Genomic DNA, 20,441 nt, shown 5'->3' on the forward strand with positions numbered 1-20,441 from the left:
CTTAGAAATAAAAAAATTCACTGTCTCGGGCGAGGCGAACTCGCGACTCTGGATCATTAACCGAGGACAGCGAATATTTTTTCCATATGCGCCTTAGGGAGACACCTACCTTATGCGTATTACATTTCTTAAACGGCTACCGGAGTTCTAGGTCATTCTGGATTCATCAGTTAGGATGCGTCACCCCGTACTAAATAAATTTTCCTCTCTTTGTTTTAACAAAATGTGTTTTAGGCAAAATTTTCCTTGTTTAGTGTAGATTAGGGCGAATTTTAGATGCAACCTCATAGCCATTTAAGACTGAAGTTTTCGATGTTATATCTTCCTCAGCCCGTATACAGGTTTATTTAGTCGCCTGCAATAATTTACGGGGTGAATATATAACTATATAGGTCATACTGAGCTACTTTTACTACAGGACCAACCCCAATCACCAAAAAAAATTGGCTGTTTCATACATTTTGGCTGTTTCATACATTTTGGCTGTCTGACCTTGACTATCTCTATGGGAGAATCAAATTTTTATTCGCGATTTCGGGGTAGATCAGTAAAAGTTGTTCAGTACGGCCTATATATTTAGCCCGTAAATTATTACAGGTGACTAAACACCCTGTATATTATTTTCAAGACCATTAATATCAGTGGAGCAGTTGTCCAGAACTGATTAAAAAAATAAGATGAAGTAGAATTGGTGATATTGTCATCAATAACACCAATCGAGCCGTATGGGCATTTTTATCCCACATAAGGCGATGACGAGATCACTAGTAAAAAATCCCAAAGTTACTCTACACCGTGTTTTTTTTTGATTTGCGTTAATTTCGAGGGTGCATTCCTGAGCTTAAATTAAGTAACTTTCTCAAAGACACCGATATTCTAATTAACTCCATTTCGGAGATAATCAATCATTATTTTTATCTTATAAGGCCCTTACGAGTGTGTACACTTGCCTTAGGGCCTGTTTACTTATTGATTAGTGTTTAGTGCGAGTTCATACATTTGCTACTAAACGTAAGTACTATCTCGGACGATCGACGTTCGAAATGACATTGATATGTCACTGGTTTCAATTGTTTGGTTGAGTTAAATGTAATGCCCGTGTTACAACAACGCTATATGCAACATTTAGTAACTTTTTATAAAAATAAAAATAGTAAAAAAAAACAAAAAAAATTTTTTTTTTTTTAAATTAACTATGCCATTTAGTTTCTGTAAACGTACTTACCGATACCCCGAAGTTAACGAAATTCAATAAAAACACGGTGCATAATCAGTAGGTAATGAATAATGATAGTAAAGTTCCCCTACCTACTTACATTAACGTAATCTTTAAGATGCGCACTTCTAAATCTTCTAATATAAAATTATAATAAAAAGAAAATATGTGACGCACATGACCTTCATAGATCGTGCGTGCCAATCATTTAAACTCCATCTCTTTAATGATGCTGTTACCGTAACGACTTTCTAATGCAAAATGTCTCAACGTCTGCATTATTAGTATTCTGCAGACGATTCAAGTCTTTTGAGCCGTAAAATTTCTAGCCTTTATTATGGTGGCGGGCAGATATATCACTGGTATTACTTAGCCTACTTTCATGCTGTATTCCATTTGTTCAACGCAGAGTCGAATACATACAAGAATCAGAGGGCCTACCGCGAACCACGTTCGACGTGTTACCTCTCTGTCGCACTTGTAAATTCGTACGTAAGTGTGACAGGGTGGCAACACGTCGAACGTGGTTCGCGGTAAGCCCTCTGTACGTAGGTATGTTTTTATTAGTCATGTTCATTTTAAATTTTACTTCAAACTGCGACTTAAGGCAATGCATTGTGAATGTTGGCGTCAGGTATCTTGATTTATCTTAGCAATAGGGTTGTTTCCATCTACAAATCTTAGGGCAGAATTGTATCCCAATAAATTCTTTTGGATTATAAGAACATTTAAACTACTTTTAGGGGACCTGTAATGACCATATTTTTGTAAATATTGATTTTGAAATATTTTTTGGCACACGTCACGTGACCAAACTCGAAACTTCATTGAAGATTGTGATGACGTCACAACTCTCGGATTAACACTGTTGACAGTTAGGCGATAAACAACAAATGACAAATGTCAGTTGACAGTTCGTATCTTCTACGTGTGTATGTAGTTATGTGTCAAACCGTAAACTGTGACGTCACACAATTTTCAAAGGGCGTTTTGGGCGCGAAAGCATCTGTCAAAATATATTTTGTTAATTTAACATATTTAAAGCCGTTTTTAGTATAAAAGTTGAATTCTAGGGCAACTTTTAGTTAATATAGAACGTAATACAAGCGTTTCAAAAAATTGGAAACAACCCTATTGCAAAACTCCAATGTATTGTTCGGTAAACTGGTTATTAATTGCATCGACTTCTGTAGTTGCCGTTACACGATTGGTTAACTTATATAGCAGAGAAAATCGTATCAAAAATGCCTCTTTATTAAACAAATATTTTCATTGTACAGGCAAATAGGACCGATTCAAGCCTCTAAAGTATCTTTATAGATTACTATAAACACACATTTCAATACTGTAGTTGTGATTGTTCGAATAGTTCTTGTTTTTTTTTTTTCTTTAAACGGTAAAACCCGTTTTGCCGCATACGATCTTATAGAGTGCAGCGCAAAAGCAAATTCACTCCGCGCGAATTATCGGGATGAGCGCGGGTTTTAGATTGTATAGTTACACGATGCGTCACCTTAAGTTTATGTCATGTCTAGCTGTCATGTTCTTCACATTTGTGACATTGATCGTCAGTTTTGTGACGATTGCTAACCGGCAGTTAATGACACACAGATGAGGGAAAACGCCCTTAGGAATTAAGGAATTAGGAGCTAAGATAGGTATGGGCATTGTGAATGTCATCTCGCTTTGTGTGGTAGGGCACAGCACAGCGGATGTCATTCCAGATCTAGAGCGGAGAGCAACTGGGGAAGTACCTCCACCTTACAGAAAACCGCAGCCAAATAACACTAGACCCTACTCATAGTGTTGTGTTCCTGCCGGTGAGTAAGGTTGCCAGAGCTCACTGAGGGTGGGGGGGGGGGGATTCTATCGAATAGTCGGCAACGCGCATGTGACTCCTCTGGAGTTGCAGGCGTATATAAGCTACGGAGACTGCTTACCATCAGGCGGGCCGTATGCTTGTTTGCCACCGACGTAGTAAAAAAAAACCGATCCCATTTTTTAATACAGTGTCCCTAAATTTCCATATTTATTACGGGCCGTCCATCCCGATGCCGTCATACGAGGTATCGGAATGAAAAAAAAAAACTGACACATTTTCTTCTACTATCTAAGATATTTCTAGATCTCGTGGTTAGGAGTATTAAGGACTAGAAATTATATAAAAAAATGTAGCGATTACGATTTTTTTTTGGAAATCCTTTGTACGGGACAGAACCGTGGAATGCTTAACTTATCTACATATTGGACAATTGGTTCATATGTTCGTCAGTCTCTTTGACCAAATCAACGACATGCCACACGAAAACGGGGCCGCCGTAATAAGTACACACGTGTACGCATAACAATACACATTAGGATCTATATTTTAGATCGCATTTGATCGCAAGTGTCAGTGACCCGCATGTGAAATTTGCGCGCCATGTGAAACTATCACATGTGGACATGACGGGGGCTACCGAGGACGTCCAAATTCGAATTCGAACATCCATTTGTCTCTATCCCTCGCACGGTGCAAGGCTGGTGCGATAAAGATGGATAGACGACCTTGGAATTCGAAGTTCGCATTAGTACGGTCACAGACTTTAATTGTTGACCCATTTACGGTTCAAACTAATTTGCGTGTCAATACTAACGCTATGACATCTCCAATGTAAAGTGAACAGTAAGTTGATTTTTCTGTTTATTAGAAAGGGACAACATTAAGTTTTATGAATTTTAATAATAGAATAGAATTATTTTTATTCGTAAACATAAACAAGACAAATTAAATAATATAATAAAAACAAAGAAAGTATAAAGCGTCACGAAATGGCCTCATCTCAGAATGTTGCTGGTGGCTTCCAGCGCTGATCTTCCGATGAGACCATCAAGTGAGAAAGATCACGAAAGGTAACACTAACAGACGAGAAAAAGAAAGACATAAAATAATATAGAGTGAACAAATGGAAAAATTGGTAAAAGATAACGACTAAATTAAATAAAGATAATTTATATAAATCAAGCATCGTACACATAACACTATATCGGTCCGGTCCAACCGTACCTTGGCTGAACATTACAGCTGCATACGCAACAAGCGCCAACGGTAGCTACACGAACTAAAAGGCAATGACAGACCAGACCAATATCGAGCGTCCATTACATCAATTTTACAAGATTTGTATATTATCAAAACGGCATCAGAGGAAGACGAATACTAACATAATAATACTCAAATAAGTATGGCATAACAGGAATGGTGAACCATTGCTATGCAGAAGGAATACGCCCATCTCTATTGTCACTCGCACTGATGTATCCAACAACCAAAGCAATATAAACTAAGACTTAACAATTGAAGTCCGTGAGTGTAGGAGGGCGGAGCTCGGCCCCGAGACTAACTGTGCCCCGACGGATCACCGCCGAGACCTCTTTGATCCCTCATTTAATACAATACACGCGAGAAAGTTGCTTTGATAACTCATTTTTCATCTATTGAATGTTGATACCGCTTTGCACTGGGCCGGTTAATAGCTTATAGTTCGTTTTTAGGGTTCCGTACCTAAAGGGTCAAACGGGACGCTATTACTGATACTCCGCTGTCCGTACGTCCGTCTGTCACCAGGCTGTATCTCATGAACCGTGATTGTTAGCCAGTTGAAATTTCTACAGATTATGTATTTCTGTTGCCGCTGTAACAACAAATACTAAAAACAGGATAAAATAAATATTTCGTTCCAATCTCGAGGTTCTCATCCAATCACCGAAGTTAAGCAACGTCGGGCGGGGTCAGTACTTGGATGGGTGACCGTTTTTTATAGATAATGATACGGAACCCTTCCTGTGCGAGTCCGACTCGCACTTGGCCGATTTTTTATCATTAGAAGAAGTAGTAAGCAATCTTGACGAGCATCTTTTTTACAAAAACACTTTTCTTTTGCTTTCATGAGTAATATGAACAAGTTTTTAAAAAGCGGTTTTCAATAATTTCCAATAAAAGATACGTCAAGATTGTTTACCTACCTTTTTTATTCTTATGCTAAAAAAACGAACTATATTACGGTCGGTACCCCAACCTTAGTGACCAAGTAGCCATACTAGTTGTATATAATAGTGGATGCTTATGTTAGAATCGTTGCCACGTAAAACGCTGGAAAAGCTTAAACGCGGGTTTTCGCACAGTCACGTCTGACAATATCGATACGAAAAATGTGCCAAAAATATATGGGCAATAAAGTCGTGTATACATATTTTTGGCCCTTTTTTCGTAATGATATTTTCAGACGTGACCGTATGACATCTTTAACTGTTTGAAAGTCTGTTAATATGCAGCTTATGTCACCCGTTCGTTGCTATTCTATTCACGCATATTTATATATCGTTTTCATTCGTTTCTTCTTAAATTGAGACCTCTAAATTCCGTGAAATAGTTTGCAGAAAGACCCAGAAATATAAAATTACCCCCTTGTTAGTTGGGTAAAAAACTCAACAGCTTGACAATGGGGTCATGATTGTTTGCCGTTCGGTAAAAACTAGGAAAATGACGTTTCGATTGGTTTACCTATTTAGCAACGTCATCATTACAAAATGGATTCGTTTTGCCGAGTTTCGCTGTTTAACTCAAGGTCTCATTAATGGATACAATAAGATGCGGACAGACAAAGAAGCGCGGTTTAAGCAGTTTCTAAACCGTCTTGTAACTTTTGTTTTACATCCTAGATATAATAAGTTTTTGGCGAAAATTTAATTTTTGGTACGAGCTTTTATCGCTGACTAGTTTTCTGATAAATGATATATTCATTTTAATCTTTATAATGGATTGATCGATTTTGTTGCGGTACAACTATAGTATAGTCCAAAAGCTCCGAATTATGGTCCAAATTTAAATCGAAAGTCTTCGTTAACTTATGTTATGTGAGGGTAGTAGTTTTATGGCTAAATATTTTTAATTATGGAAGAAAAAATTAGACTAAACCAAATAGAACATATAGTATACTTAATTATTGAAGTTAAAGACCATGGTAACTGACCTAAGGTAAGGTAGGTAGGCCCACCTTATTTATTTTAGATCCAAAAAGACTATGATTTTAAGAAAAAAAAGATATTAAATCATTTATAGAATCATCGTCAGATTAATTTCTAAGCAAAGTAGCTTTTGCTTAGAAAACGTTGATTACCGTTTTTGTAAAAAATTCACTATTATTTAAAAAGTGGGCTTTTTTAGGCACTGGGCCTTACAAGGGTCAAGTACCTTGCTAGACTAAAGTTGGGTAGGTTTACGGTAAAAGGATGTGTGATACAGGCAGGAGCATTCCACGAGAATGTCGCTTATGAAATCTATTCTGATAATATTTCATGACTTGGCTAACAAATTGGCACATTTTCTCGAGCTTAACGTATTTGACGGAGGTAACTGCCATTCAAGGCAAAGGCATTTCGTAGAATGCCTTTCCTTACATCAGCGATGGTTGAAAATTGTCGGATTTAGTTGTGTTACAGCTACAGGATATGACTTCCGTTTTCGTTAATTCTTTTCATTAAGCAATTTCCTTACTAGGGTTATTAATTTTGGAAAAGCTTATCTTCAGATCGACAAGGCATTTCATATTAATATCGTTTATACGGGAGATTATCAATCAAACTGTTTCCTTCCGACCTTGCCTCGCCGACTAGAAACCACCGGTTTCTATGACATACACTCAACAACAATAAAAACTGGTCGCTCCATACTAAATTCCCCAGCAAAGTGACCCGTTTTCATTGGTATTGCGGCGTAGTGCATTGCACTCGAATCGGCGCTCAGCGCGCATTATAATTCAAAGAGGTGCTACCCATATCCGCGCACCAAACGTGAGGCATTGTCAACGATATCGCGCGGCGCAATTACCGGCGCAGTTGCAAACGCTTGCGTACCACCCGTCTCCATCTGACCACTATAACTGACCACCAGTACCGCTACCAACAGTTTTGACATTGACATATTCGCTCACGTCTTCGTAACTTACTTTCTAATTCTATGCATCTCGCTTGTACTCGTATATTATTGCAAGCGAGATGTATAGAAAGTAATTTATGTAGACGTGAGCGAATATGTCAATGTTAATACTGGTGCTAGCCGTACAGGTTTTAATTTGTCTTAAGCAGAAACGTGTGCGAACGTTACCCCAATACTTAGAAATAAAGGAAATGGAAAAAGACATTGTCTCGGGCGAGATTAGAACTCGCGACTCTGGGATACCAGCCCATCGCTCTGCCAACTCAGCTACCGTGACTTACCCGATGACGGCGAATATGGTGATATTGATGTAACATGGTCATGGTTGGTGGAAATATTCGCTGTCTTCTCCTAAGTCTGCAGAGTCAGTTCTTAGAGGTCAGAGGTTGAGCGATGGGCTGGTATTCGAGAGTTGCGAGTTCGCGTCTCGCTCGACAGACTTTTTCAACTTTCCCTTTATTTCTAACCAAATTTTGTACCAGGGTTATATTTGGGCTGGTTTGTGTTGGGTGCGTGAGGAATATATCAGCTCTTAGTTCATTGACGACTAACGACATGCGATAGTGTCGACGTCAAATTGTATGCTGTCTTTGTACTGGACTGAACAACCATTATTCTATGCATCATAAAGAACAACATTTAAATAACGATTCGGGAGGTTAAGGCATTTTAATTTGTTAATACATACATTATCAAATCGGAAGTGTTGTGGCTGTTTCCTTTTCCCGGATACACTACGATTTTGGTGAAATTTGGAGGGTGGGACATAGATGAGAGGAAACGTAGGGGAATTTACCAATAGCATGCGGAGCGGAGAAGAAATATAGATTACAACCATCTTCTCTGATCTCCTTTCATCTCCACCTCAGTGAAATGGCAGCCGTATACTTGAAATTGGAAAGCCTGTTGTGGGAGAGACGGAATGACCCAGATTGAATCCGCGGAGACGCTGGCAGTGTCAGGTCGCAGACTGGACGCAAGCGACGCGCGGGGCGGCGAGCGGAAAATCAAGGCCGTTCGTACATTTAGTCGAGCGCAATGTATGAATGGCCTTGATTTGCCGCGCGCTGCTTTCATCCAGTCCTGTCCTGTTTTTACAAGCTTTTGTTAACTTGTTAGTGTGGGCCAAATCTTGGAAGCTTATTTTGACCCACTTCCCGATTTCCGATTGAGCTGAGAATTTGTATATACATACATGTGAAGTTGATCTGATGATGGAGACAGGAGGTGGCCATGGGAACTCTGTGATAAAACAACGCAAACTAATTGTGTTCGGATTTGTTAGAACTGTCTCCATGAGTATTAGTTGCCTGTGGAAAGAAAAGTACCTACATTGAGCGATAAAAGCTTGTACCAAAAATTATTTTTTTGCCAAAAACTTTTGAGGGTCAAAGATACTTCTAGACTGCATTAACTTGACTTTAGCGTCCTTAACTTTCTAATTTGTTTCGGGGTTTTATAACTTATGACCCAATAGGGGTCGATTATTTTATGTATTGAAATATAATAGCTTAATCATTTCAATCAATAATTGAACAACATTAGAATTCCGTTGGCTATTAAACCATTAAATGATTATGCTCATATAAGTGATAAATTGCTTTATTCACCATTTAAAATCAATCAATCATATAATAGGGGCTGAGAAAGTCAGTGTAAGGTTACGTTTTATGGGAAAAGTGATCCGCTATACTTGGCGCAAAACTAAGTGGCGAGTCAGGTCATAATGCCATCTCTCTCACTCTTGGTTGGTCTTAACAAGGGTAAAGGAGATAGCATTATGATCTCAGTGGCCAGTTAGTTTTGCGGCAAGTATACGAGTAGTACTCAAGTCATACAGTCACACATTTTATTCAGTAGTCATAATGGTTTTTTGTTTGTTTAACTTATTAGTACCTGGGCGACCGAGCTTTGCTCGGTTATAACCTATTTATTGTAATATGGTGGTGTATAGGTGATAATCTTAACTACATTTTGTTAATAAATTAAACTTGTCTAAAACAATAAAAATTAAAAAATTATATATAAAATTGAACATATAAAAAAAAAACAAAAGTTAGTCACCGGGCGAGATTCGAACACGTAACACTCGTTTAGCAGTCCGCGTATTAACCCGCTGGACCAGACGCACAGTGGCCGGCAACACGAAATTAGCGACCATATTCTGCGTCGAAAGAAAAACGCATGAAAACTCGAAAACACGCGTTTTCCCAAACATAAGACTAATCTAGATCGATTGTTTACCCCCAAAAACCCCCATATACCAAATTTCAGCAAAATCGTTAGAGCCGTTTCCGAGATCCCGGAAATATATATATACAAGAATTGCTCGTTTAAAGGTATAAGATAAACTAGTGACTCTGAGCTGTAGACCTCGCGATAAGCTTCCTAAGCTTAAAAAGTAAACAATACTAACGTATTCAACGTTAGTATTTTTTACTTTTCACAGCCAACTCAAAATGGTCTTAAATGCCATAGACCCTATACTGACACTTAAATCCCATATGCTAATTTCCGTCATTTTTAACATTTTTCATAAAACGAAACTACAAAAATTCTAACTACCGAACCTGCTCACAAAATTTCACGAGAATCTTTTGACAAATGCTACCTGTAGACGAGAAATCTGGTCATACGAAAGCATTTTTGCCCAAACGGAGACACTTCTCCCCGTGGCTTCGTCTGCTGTTTGTCTCTTCGTCTTCGTGTGCTGTAGTGTGCATTGTGATATAATGATTTCCAAACCCAAATTATATCCATAACAAATTACGTCTAAATTGGTTCAGAGGCAACAGAGATATGATACAGATAGGGTTGCCATACGTCCCGTATATACGGGACTGCTACCGTATTGAAGGATCGCGTCCCGTATTTCGATACTGCTGTAGAATACCTAGAGGTCACAATCATCTCTGTGTAACCAGTTTATTTCCTATGTAGCTACACAAAGAGACACAATAGCAAAGCTAATTATGTATTTGCACCCACGCTATCACTACCCCATTGTCTCGTATCAGTTCCAAATAATTATGGCAACTCTAAATATAAATTATAGATCGATTAGTACTAGTAGAGAGATTAAAAGCGGCCAAGTGCGAGTCGGACTCGCCCATGAAGGGTTCCGTACCATTTATGACGTATTAAAAAAAAAAACTACTTGCTAGATCTCATTCAAACCAATTTTCGGTGGAAGTTTGCATGGTAATGTATATCATATATTTTTTTTAGTTTTATCATTCTGTTATTTTAGAAGTTACAGGGACACACACACACACATTTTACCACTTTGGAAGTGTCTCTCGCGCAAACTATTCAGTTTAGAAAAAAATGATATCAGAAACCTCAATATCATTTTTGAAGACCTATCCATAGATACCCCACACGTATAGGTTTGATGAAAAACATTTTTTTTTTTTAATTTTATGACGTATTAAAAAAAAACTACTTACTAGATCTCGTTCAAACCAATTTTCGGTGAAAGTTTGCATGGTAATGTAGATCATATATATTTTTAGGTTTATCATTCTCTTATTTTAGAAGTTACAGGGGGGGGGGGGGGGACGACGACACATTTTACCACTTTGGAAGTGTCTCTCGCGCAAACTATTCAGTTTAGAAAAAATGATATTAGAAACCTCAATATCATTTTTGAAGACCTATCCATAATAGATACCCCCCTTATGGGTTTCATTAAAAAATATTTTTTGAGTTGCAGTTATAAGTATGGGGAACCCCCAAAATGTATTGTTTTTTTTTTCTATTTTTGTGTGAAAAAATTAATGCAGTTCATATAATACATCTATTTACCAAGTTTGAACAGTATAGCTCCTATAGTTTCGGAAAAAAGTGGCTGTGACATAGACGGACATACAGACGGACATGACGAATCTATAAGGGTTCCGTTTTTTGCCATTTGGCTACGGAACCCTAAAAATCGTCGAAGTTGTCTAATAGTGAAATTGGTCAGCGTTTAATGTTTACATAAAACGTGATCTAGTTATTGTACATACATGTAAACAAAAACATTGCCACGTGTCGACGCCAACGCAATCCGATAGTAAAAATACCGCGTTTGGCGCATTTACTCGCCGTCGCGAACAGTAAATGGTGGGCGGTCATTATACTTGCTCCCGCAACGCTTTGCCAAATTAAACTGTTCCGTTTTTACCAAAATAGAAATACTACTTTATACTTTTACGATGCTTACTGTTGTAGTTTATCTTGATTGATGATCAACAACGTTAGAATTTGTACAACTCGATTTTTTGCTCAGAATAACTGTAGAAGCATGCGTTTTTTATCGGATTTGCAATACTTTTATCAATCACTTTTTATCGCATTTGCAATACTTTTATCAATCACTAACTTAAAAATAAGTATATTTATTGCTTTATCACGTGAAATAAACGCCTTGGACGTCCTAGTAAAGTAGCATGCTAGCACGTCTAGTGACAGTTTACCATTGTATAACTCGTCAGCAAGTCACAAATCCCATATCAAAAACCTAGTAAGGATGTGAGACTTACTAAGTTGTGGCGTGGTCATCCAGTCTTACTAAGTTTTTGAATTGGGATTTTGTTCAGTACCCCTAGTGTAACTTTGATCGACATCATAACGTGACGAACGCGTTTGCGTTAAGTCTCATTTTGTATAGGATTTTGAGTTTCCAAAACGTCCCGCTTGGCGCGCTCTTTCGAAATCCAATACAAAATAAGACTAAACGCAAACGCGTACGTCACGTTTGGAAATCGAATTTATTTACACTAGGGGTACAGTTGTTAGCACTGGCAACAACTTGATGGTAACTAGTGGGAAAACCTGAAATATCTTACAAGTGAAATACCATCAAATTTTATAGCACTTGCTAAGTATTAGAGCCGGGGTTATGTAAGACGTTAACATCGGTACTTACATACTTAAAGTTAGTAAGGGGGTATAAGACATGCATTTTAGTACATTTCGATGCTAGTGCGGAAAGTATGTCATTACTTAACACTTACACGAGTACCGAGTATCTTGCCACGAGCCGTAGGCGAGTGACAAGACTCGGGACGAGTGAAGAATGACATGTCCGCACGTGTATCGAACGACGTTTTTAATACAGTTGCGAAAAAATAATAAAAACATCAAGTACTTTTTTATGCATGTTCTATAAGACAGAAACAATTGTAAATATAAAATATTATACTATTATTTATTACCTAAGTATCATTATTTACGATTATTTGTGTATCGTATATTATTTTAAATTATATAAAAACAATATCGAATGTTGCCTTTGGAAACTTAAAATATTCTTGCAGTACATAGACATACAATATAACTTGCAGTAAGAAAAACGCCTCTGCTTTAACAGGCGTTTCGGCAGCTATTCCGTTCCATTCAGACAACTTATTAAGAACGGTTTTTCAATATTCAATATTAAAAAATAAACGTGCTATAATGATGAAGAGGTAAGTAATAAAATATGAAATATGCTTATATTTATTATTTTTACATTAACAGTAGGTTTTTATGTTGATTATGACTTTTAAAGGAAACTAACATTAACACTCATCAATAAGTAGTCATGAATTGGAACAAGTGGAAAAGTAAAAAGCACTAGTTCGCGAAATGCAACTTTCCGCACGCTAAACAGCTACGTAAAGTAGCACTTTTTGAGCAACTGTATTAAAAATATATTATAAAATATGAATGTTGATACATACAATGGTTAGTAATCTCATTCTCGTACAAACTTTAAAATTGTTTTTATTTTGAGGCTGAAATATTTTACGTTTTTACGCTCTCGTGTAACAATTTGGTCTGAACACTGACTTACTGGGTAGGACAGCCGGTCACTTCCTGACAAAATGTACGGGGTTTGACGTTGGCCGACAGTCTTGTGACAATTACTAACCGTTTATGGTATACGATTAAGTGAAAAAAACCCTACAAGAAAATTACCGCCCAACTACTACCAACCACCCGACAAATAAGTACTCATAGGGTTGTGTTCCTGCCTACTCATAGTGGTGAGTAAGGTGGCCAGAGCTCAACGAGGAGGAGGGGGGGGGGGGGCAACGCGCATGTAACTCTAGAGTTGAGGCGTACACTTGTTTGCCACTGACGTAGTATTAAAAAAAAAGCGCTAGGACCTTTTTTTTACATCTTAGCAAATTTTTAAAAATGTCAATTGAATGCCGAATATCCCTTAACGACATCAGTACGCATCGCACACTATGCACGCACGAAATCTCAAAAATCCGGTATCACCGGGCCGCCGGACTAGAAAACGTGTTTTCAAAGTGCAACATAAAATCTGCACCGTGTGGGCGGCTGCGGCTGGCTCGCCCGAGGAATCTTAGAGGGTCGACAAACCACTGCGAATATATTACATGCACTTATACATAAGTGATCCTGGTTGACATTTTTGCCTTTCGAATCTTTATATTAAACTTTATTTCTATCTTCCCCGCAGGGTATATTGACGACCTGTCTAACCTTTCTTTTATACTACGTCGGTGGCAAACAAGCAAATACGGCCCGCCTGATGGTAAGCATTATCCGTAGCCTATGTACGCCTGCAACTCCAGAGGACTACATGCGCGTTGCCGACCGTAACCCCCTCCCGCCCCTCGTGGAGCTCTGGCAACCTTACTCACCGGCAGGAACACAACACTATGAGTAGGGTCTAGTGCTATTTGGCTGCGATTTTCTGTAAGGTACCTGGTCGGTAGTGACACTGTCCGTGAAGCCAATGGTTCTTGAGTCCTAATCCCGATAAGGGCATTCATTTGTGTGATGAGCATGGATGTTCCCTAGTCATGGGTGTTTTATATGTATTTCAATTCAAGTATTAACTGTACAAAAAGATGTATTTGAAAAGATGAATTGTGTGAATGAAAGTAGGCTTCATAACGTTCTTTTTGATTAATTGTTTTTGTTTCCACTACTTGTTTGGAAGAGATCGCTTTTTTGCGATAAGACCGCCTGTTGTCTGCCTCTATTACTAATCAATTGACGACCGGTTCGGCCTAGTGGGTAGTGACCCTGCCTACGAATTTATATATTATATATATCGTTGTCTAAGTACCCTCAACACAAGCCTTATTGTGCTTACTGTGGGACTTAGTCAATTTGTGTAATAATGTCCTATAATATTTATTTATTTATTTATTATTATTTATTTATTTATTTAATTGTTTTTCTTTAAGCTGTATCTTTTACTGAGGTGTGCCAATAAAGAGTATTCTATCTATCTATTTCCATGTGTATATCTCGTTTGCCTCCTATAAAAAAACGTTCATGGGGAGATTGCATGAAGAAATTCACTATCCTCAAGCAAAATACGCAACATTGGTTAGCTACTCAAATCCATTAGCGGGCTGTATACAATGTCCGATTAAACCGGCACCAAGCTTGTTGATATTATGCGTGCAAGCGTTATGGGCGTTAGCGACCGAACAAAAGACTACCGGCGAAGTAACGCGACCGCTCTCCGGTTGCATGTTTACTAAATGGTGCCATCGTCATAACTGACATTACGTGAACCTTATCGTGAAGGTAATATGGTCCATCGGTGAAGAATGTTGCTAGTACGTCGCGGCGCGGATCATCTGTCGTGCATATTTTCATAATACCACTATTGAATCGTGTGTTGCATAGCGAGGATTCCGTTAGAGAAGATATTGTAGACAACGGAACTGCTGAGTATTTAAGTTAGTGATTTTAAACACTTTATTCTGTAAGGTTTTAGTATGTTTAACATTGTCATGCCTAAAAAGATAATAAACGTAGTTAAACCCATTCGAGGCCCGTGACTGCTTTTTCGTCATGCACGAGCGCTTCTACTAAATTTGTGACGCGTAAAGGCGTCACAAATTATTCTCTTCTGAATTATATCATATCGGATTACAATCACAAAATGAAACTCGTAAGATATATCTTTCAAGTAATTTTAACGTTACTGACATTAACAGCGACATTGGTTTTGTCTGTTGGAAGTGGAAAAATGTAACTTTTTGTCTCCGAAGTCATATGCGGATTTCGACTAATATCCTGTACCTAATATTTCGTCTAAAAATGAAAAGTTATCTCGTTGCGACTTTAGTAAAATACACTTTGAGCTATTCGGTCACCGGCTGTGGCCATGAAAGTGAAAAAACCTACATTTAGTTGTATTGAATAAATGTTAGTAACGGTCTATCGCCCTGCCGAAGTATTCGGCACCGAAGTCAACGAACCGAGACATAGTCCGTCGCATTGTTCCAAACGAAACAAAGAGCTTTATTAAAACCAATTAGACAAACAATTTACGAACGAGTGCTGTGTGAGTAATTAATAAACGAGCAGAGCTTTGGCTTTGTTCCTTAAACTAAACCTAACCTACATACGGCTCTTCCAACTCAAGTAAAACACTAGGGAAGTTGAGAAATCAGCTATTTTTTGAACGAGTAAAAAGGTAGGCGTTTCAGATTGGGCAAAAATATATTTGTATGTCTGCACGGCTGTTCTCTTCTACAGAGAGCCTAACCAAGAAGACAATCAATCAAGTTGATATAAAACGCCAATTACACAGACACAGACGGGGTCTTTTTCCTACTCCACACATTGCTGGATCCAAGTGTGTAATTTTCGGATTTTAATGTGTACATAATTTATATCTGTTGTTTTTTTTTGTTTTTGTTTTGTTGTTCTTATCATTATCTTTCTATCTTATTTCTATTTTCTTTCTTTCTTCTTTCTTTCAATTGTATGGAAATTTCCACATGACTTTTTCGTAACATCTGTCATCCATATACAATTTTTAACCGATTTCATATATTTTGGTTTGTCGTTTGTCGATGTGCGATTGTCATCTTGATTGAAATACATATTTGTTTGCAGGGGTGCTAAGCTAATAGCTTTGCTGACTTAGAAATATTTTTTTTATGGAGGATAGGCAGGCGTTTGACCACGATCACACCTGATGGTAAGTGATGATGCGGTCTACGGTGGACTGTACATATTTATTAGCTGCTATGACCTAGTTATTTTGCAAGTAGTAAATAAACATAATTTAAACCTACGCAGTATCTAGCAAGTAAATTTCACGGGTCGGATCTACTTCGAATTTATTTGTACAGATACGATGACAATGCACTAGTAAAATAACATGAGCAAAAACGCTTGATTACTTTTACTTGCATATACGCATTGACTGAGAATTTGCAGTGTTTGCCCGACGATTTTATAGTTTAGCAGTCCATCTATTAAATAATAAATAAATATTATAAGGACAACCTTAAGTAGGTTGGTAAATCAGGTTTTAGGTTACTTTCCGTCCCACATGTCTTCATCCAAAACTTGACGACTAATATGGACAGTTAGTTGCATGCGTTTCGATGCACGCAACAGTAGAATACTCTAGACGAAATTGATATTGAAAAGATGTAGAAGAGAAAAAGGACACGGTGTAAATATTATAGATAAATAAATACTATAGGACATTGTTACACAAATTGACTAAGTCCCACAGTAAGCTCAATAAGGCTTGTGTTGAGGGTACCTAGACAAAGTATATAAATATTTATAAATACGTAGAAAACAACCATGTCTCAGGAACAAATATCCATGCTCATCACACGAATAAATGCCCTTACCAGGATTTGAACCCGGGACCATCAGCTTCGTAGGCAGGGTCACTACCCACAAGGCCAAACCGGTCGTCAAAACGTCCGGTGTGGACTTAGCTTTACCGTTAGGCCCCCGCTCCATTATAAAACCAAAAGGCCAAAATCAAACCGAAGGGATCAAAGCTAACTGATCAGTGATCAGTTTGCAGTGTTTGCTCCCCTATGCTCCTAGTTTGCGGTATGATAGGATATGCGGAGTCAGTAATCGGTGGCAAGTGGCAAGACGGGGCGTTCAACTGCCGATAGCGGAGGTACAAGTATGACAGTCTCGGCCGATGCTATCTGCCGTTATTTATTGCCGATGCAAATTATACTCGCCACCCGACTGCCGTTCGCAATGTGTTTTTGTAAACTATTAATATGTTTGCATCTAATGTAAATAATACCCCTTTACAGTCAAACCAACTCTTACAATGGCACTTTAAATGAGATCTTACAACTTTTTATAAGAAAGGGACGCTTTCCACATAGATTTTTGTAAATTGACCCGCCTGTTGCTATCTTTATCTACACACATATCATAAACCCTCTATGAGGCCTTCAAAATCCGTGAATAATGGCCAACATTACGATAAACTGCTTTGTCACAACAAATTTCTTATCTGTGATAATGTTATAGTTATAGCTTCATAACTCTCCTCTATTCTAATATCAGTCGAGATGCCATTTTGTTCGAAATGAAATGTCAATTGCATACAATTTTGACATATCTCGCATGTTAGTTTGTATCGAATGATACGGAAATACGCCCCCGACTCTAGTTTGTCTCTAAATTAAAAAAAAAACTACATGCGTGAAAAAGTTTTCATTTACCGCCATTTGACGTACAGTTTATCTTTTAATTAGTTTAAAGGATAAAATTAATACGTTTTGTTGTTTTTAAGGTAAAATATAGCAAAAATTTCGTGTAAAATAAGCGATAAAAATATTTCGGTGACGCCACCACATATCCGCGAGTTCCGCCAAGAGAGCAACGATTTGGCAACGATGCCCTAACGGAGGCTGTAATTTGGGTTAGTGAATATTTCATAGAAAGTTTATAATATGTGTGTAGATAAATTAGTGTATGTAACTGTACATAATTAGGCATTAAAACACTCGTGTGATTTAAAGCCTTTTATTATGGAGCAGTCACATAAAGTCTATTATTGCACGTGCATAATTATTATCAAGCTCGCACAGTGACATTGACAACCGGCATCATTGGCGGGACAACAATATGTATAATTACACGCGTGCAATAGTGATAGCAACAGTGAAAGCGTCTCTACTTTAGAACAACATATAAGGTAGGTACTCGGAAATACCTACATAATTGAAATTATAAATTCTGCTGTTACCATTACTATTTCATACCTTTGACAACCTGAAAGCTTCTTTAACACCAACCGTTAGAAGTGTATTAAGTTACTTAGGTATATTGTCTTAACTTAACAGTCCGTCATTTCTGAACATCGAACACCACTGGTTTTGCAACTCTGCTGATTATGGAAACTTTACTTTCGATTCGTCGTCGCCCTATACCTACACTTGGTGGAATTTGCCTGAAGACGTGACTTTTTTATTTGGTCAGACCATCTAGTTGGTGGAGGCCCTTAAGCATTTCGTCACCTCTACGCATAAATATAAAAAAAAAAACTATAATTTTCATTGGTGTTTTATCACTATCCCGATCCCTTTCTATTCATGCATTATTATTACTATCCCACTGCTGAGCAAAGGCCTCCCCCCCCTCGATTTCCATTCGTTTCGGTTTCCGGCCAGTCGTTGAGAGCGTCCAGGTCGTCCCGCCATTACCGTTTGGGCCTACCAGATGGCTTACCGCGAACCACGTTCGCCGTGTTGCCTCCCTGTCACACTTACGTGTGTATTTACAAGTGCGACAAAGAGGTAACACGTCGAACGTGGTTCGCGATAGGCCCTCAGAGGGCCTACCGCGATCCACGTTCGACGTGTTGCCTCCCTGTCACACTTACGTACGTATTTACAAGTGCGACAGAGAGGTAACACGTCGAACGTGGTTCGCGATAGGCCCTCAGATCCTCGCCCGTCTTTCGGCACCCGTCCATATTTTGACCCACTTCAGTGGGTGGGTATATGCGGCAGACATGGCTTTCGTGCATATTTTTCATAATTTAATCTTCCTCGAATAATGTTGCGTGTTAATCTATATTGATAATTTAGTAGTTTCTTACCTCAAAATACAAACAATTAATAAAATACGACAGAACCAGCAACCCCTCGTAAATTTATATTTAACACCATCAACCGCACTTGGGTTTTAGAGCGGAAAATCATTACCATAGTCAAACACCATGATCCACGTTGTATGGCGCGGTGAGTCACCGGCGGGCCGTCCCGTTAGGTTAGAATTAAGCCGCGGTAAAAAGTGCCTCGCGAGCGCTAGGTGTCTGCTTCCGCCCTTTCATTCGCGGGGCCACACTTTCGTTGATACTGATAGTTTTACAAAGTTGAACGGAATAACTAACTTCCGGGTCTTAAATGGCTTCATGAAAAATGTTGTTAGAACGTTACTAAATTGTCCCCTTGAACCTTGAATTTACTTATTAATTCTGCTAGCGTGAATAAAGGTTTGTTGAGGCCGGTCATCTAAAGGTAAACAAGGAACCCTTACGAGTCTGTTCGTTTGTTTAAATGAAACCACGTTAATAAACAAAGTGAATGTACCCGGACCCGGGACCCGGGTATGTCCTTAAACTACGTCCAAAAGAGAGGTATGGGCAATGTGAATGTCATCTCGCCTTGTGTGGTAGGGCACAGCACAGCAGATGTCATTCCAGATCTAGAGCGGAGCCCAACTGGGGAAGTACCTCCACCTTACAGAAAACCGCAGCCAAATAACACTTGACCCTACTCATAGTGTTGTGTTCCTGCCGGTCAGTAAGGTTGCCAGAGCTCAACGAGGGGGGTGGGGTTAGGGTCGGCAACGCGCATGTAACTCCTCTGGAGTTGCAGGTGTACATAGGCTACGGAGACTGCTTACCATCAGGCAGGCCGTATGCTGGTTTGCCACCGACGTAGTATTAAAAAAAAAAAAACATGTCCATTTAATGTCGCTGCACCCCTCGTTTGCGCCTCCGACGTGCAAAAGAAAGCATCGACTAATGGTTCCGCTCGTTTCGGACGCCGACTATGTGCTGTCTCGCTTTGACCTCCTCGCAGGCACTCCCGTCGCGTGCACACGTGTCGACTAAAGCGAGACAGAGTTGTTAATTGTTAAACCTAGTATCTACTCGTGATCCTGCCCTGAGAAAGCGATTTAGAATTCATCTAAGCTAACTGCTATAATAGGCGTCCGATCGAAACCGGCTTTTTTGCCAAATCCAAAACCAAAGGTTCGGTTTTGCTCTAGTTTCGGCTGAAACCGAAACTTTGGCCGGACACTACCGAAAATATAATTTCGGTGCGGTCGATAGATTCGGCAGTTTTTTTGGGTGAAAATTTGGCCGAAACACGATTCTTATGCCGAAAGCGAAACTTCTGTCGGACACTTACCAACTTGGCAGTGACAAAGTGTGTCTGTCCCCACTTGAAACGTCATATTTTCATAGATTTGACATTCTTGCTCTGT

At 38.7% G+C, this 20,441-nt stretch overlaps 1 protein-coding gene across 2 annotated transcripts in view; it reads left to right on the plus strand.

Moving 5' to 3' along the window:
- Positions 1 to 20,441, plus strand: part of LOC133515500 (A-kinase anchor protein 200-like) — a 49,027-nt gene that overhangs the window by 16,423 nt on the left and 12,163 nt on the right. The gene's annotated exons all lie outside the window — the stretch shown is intronic.

Source organism: Cydia pomonella, chromosome 2, assembly GCF_033807575.1.
Source record: "Cydia pomonella isolate Wapato2018A chromosome 2, ilCydPomo1, whole genome shotgun sequence".
In the NCBI taxonomy this organism is placed as follows: domain Eukaryota; kingdom Metazoa; phylum Arthropoda; class Insecta; order Lepidoptera; family Tortricidae; genus Cydia; species Cydia pomonella.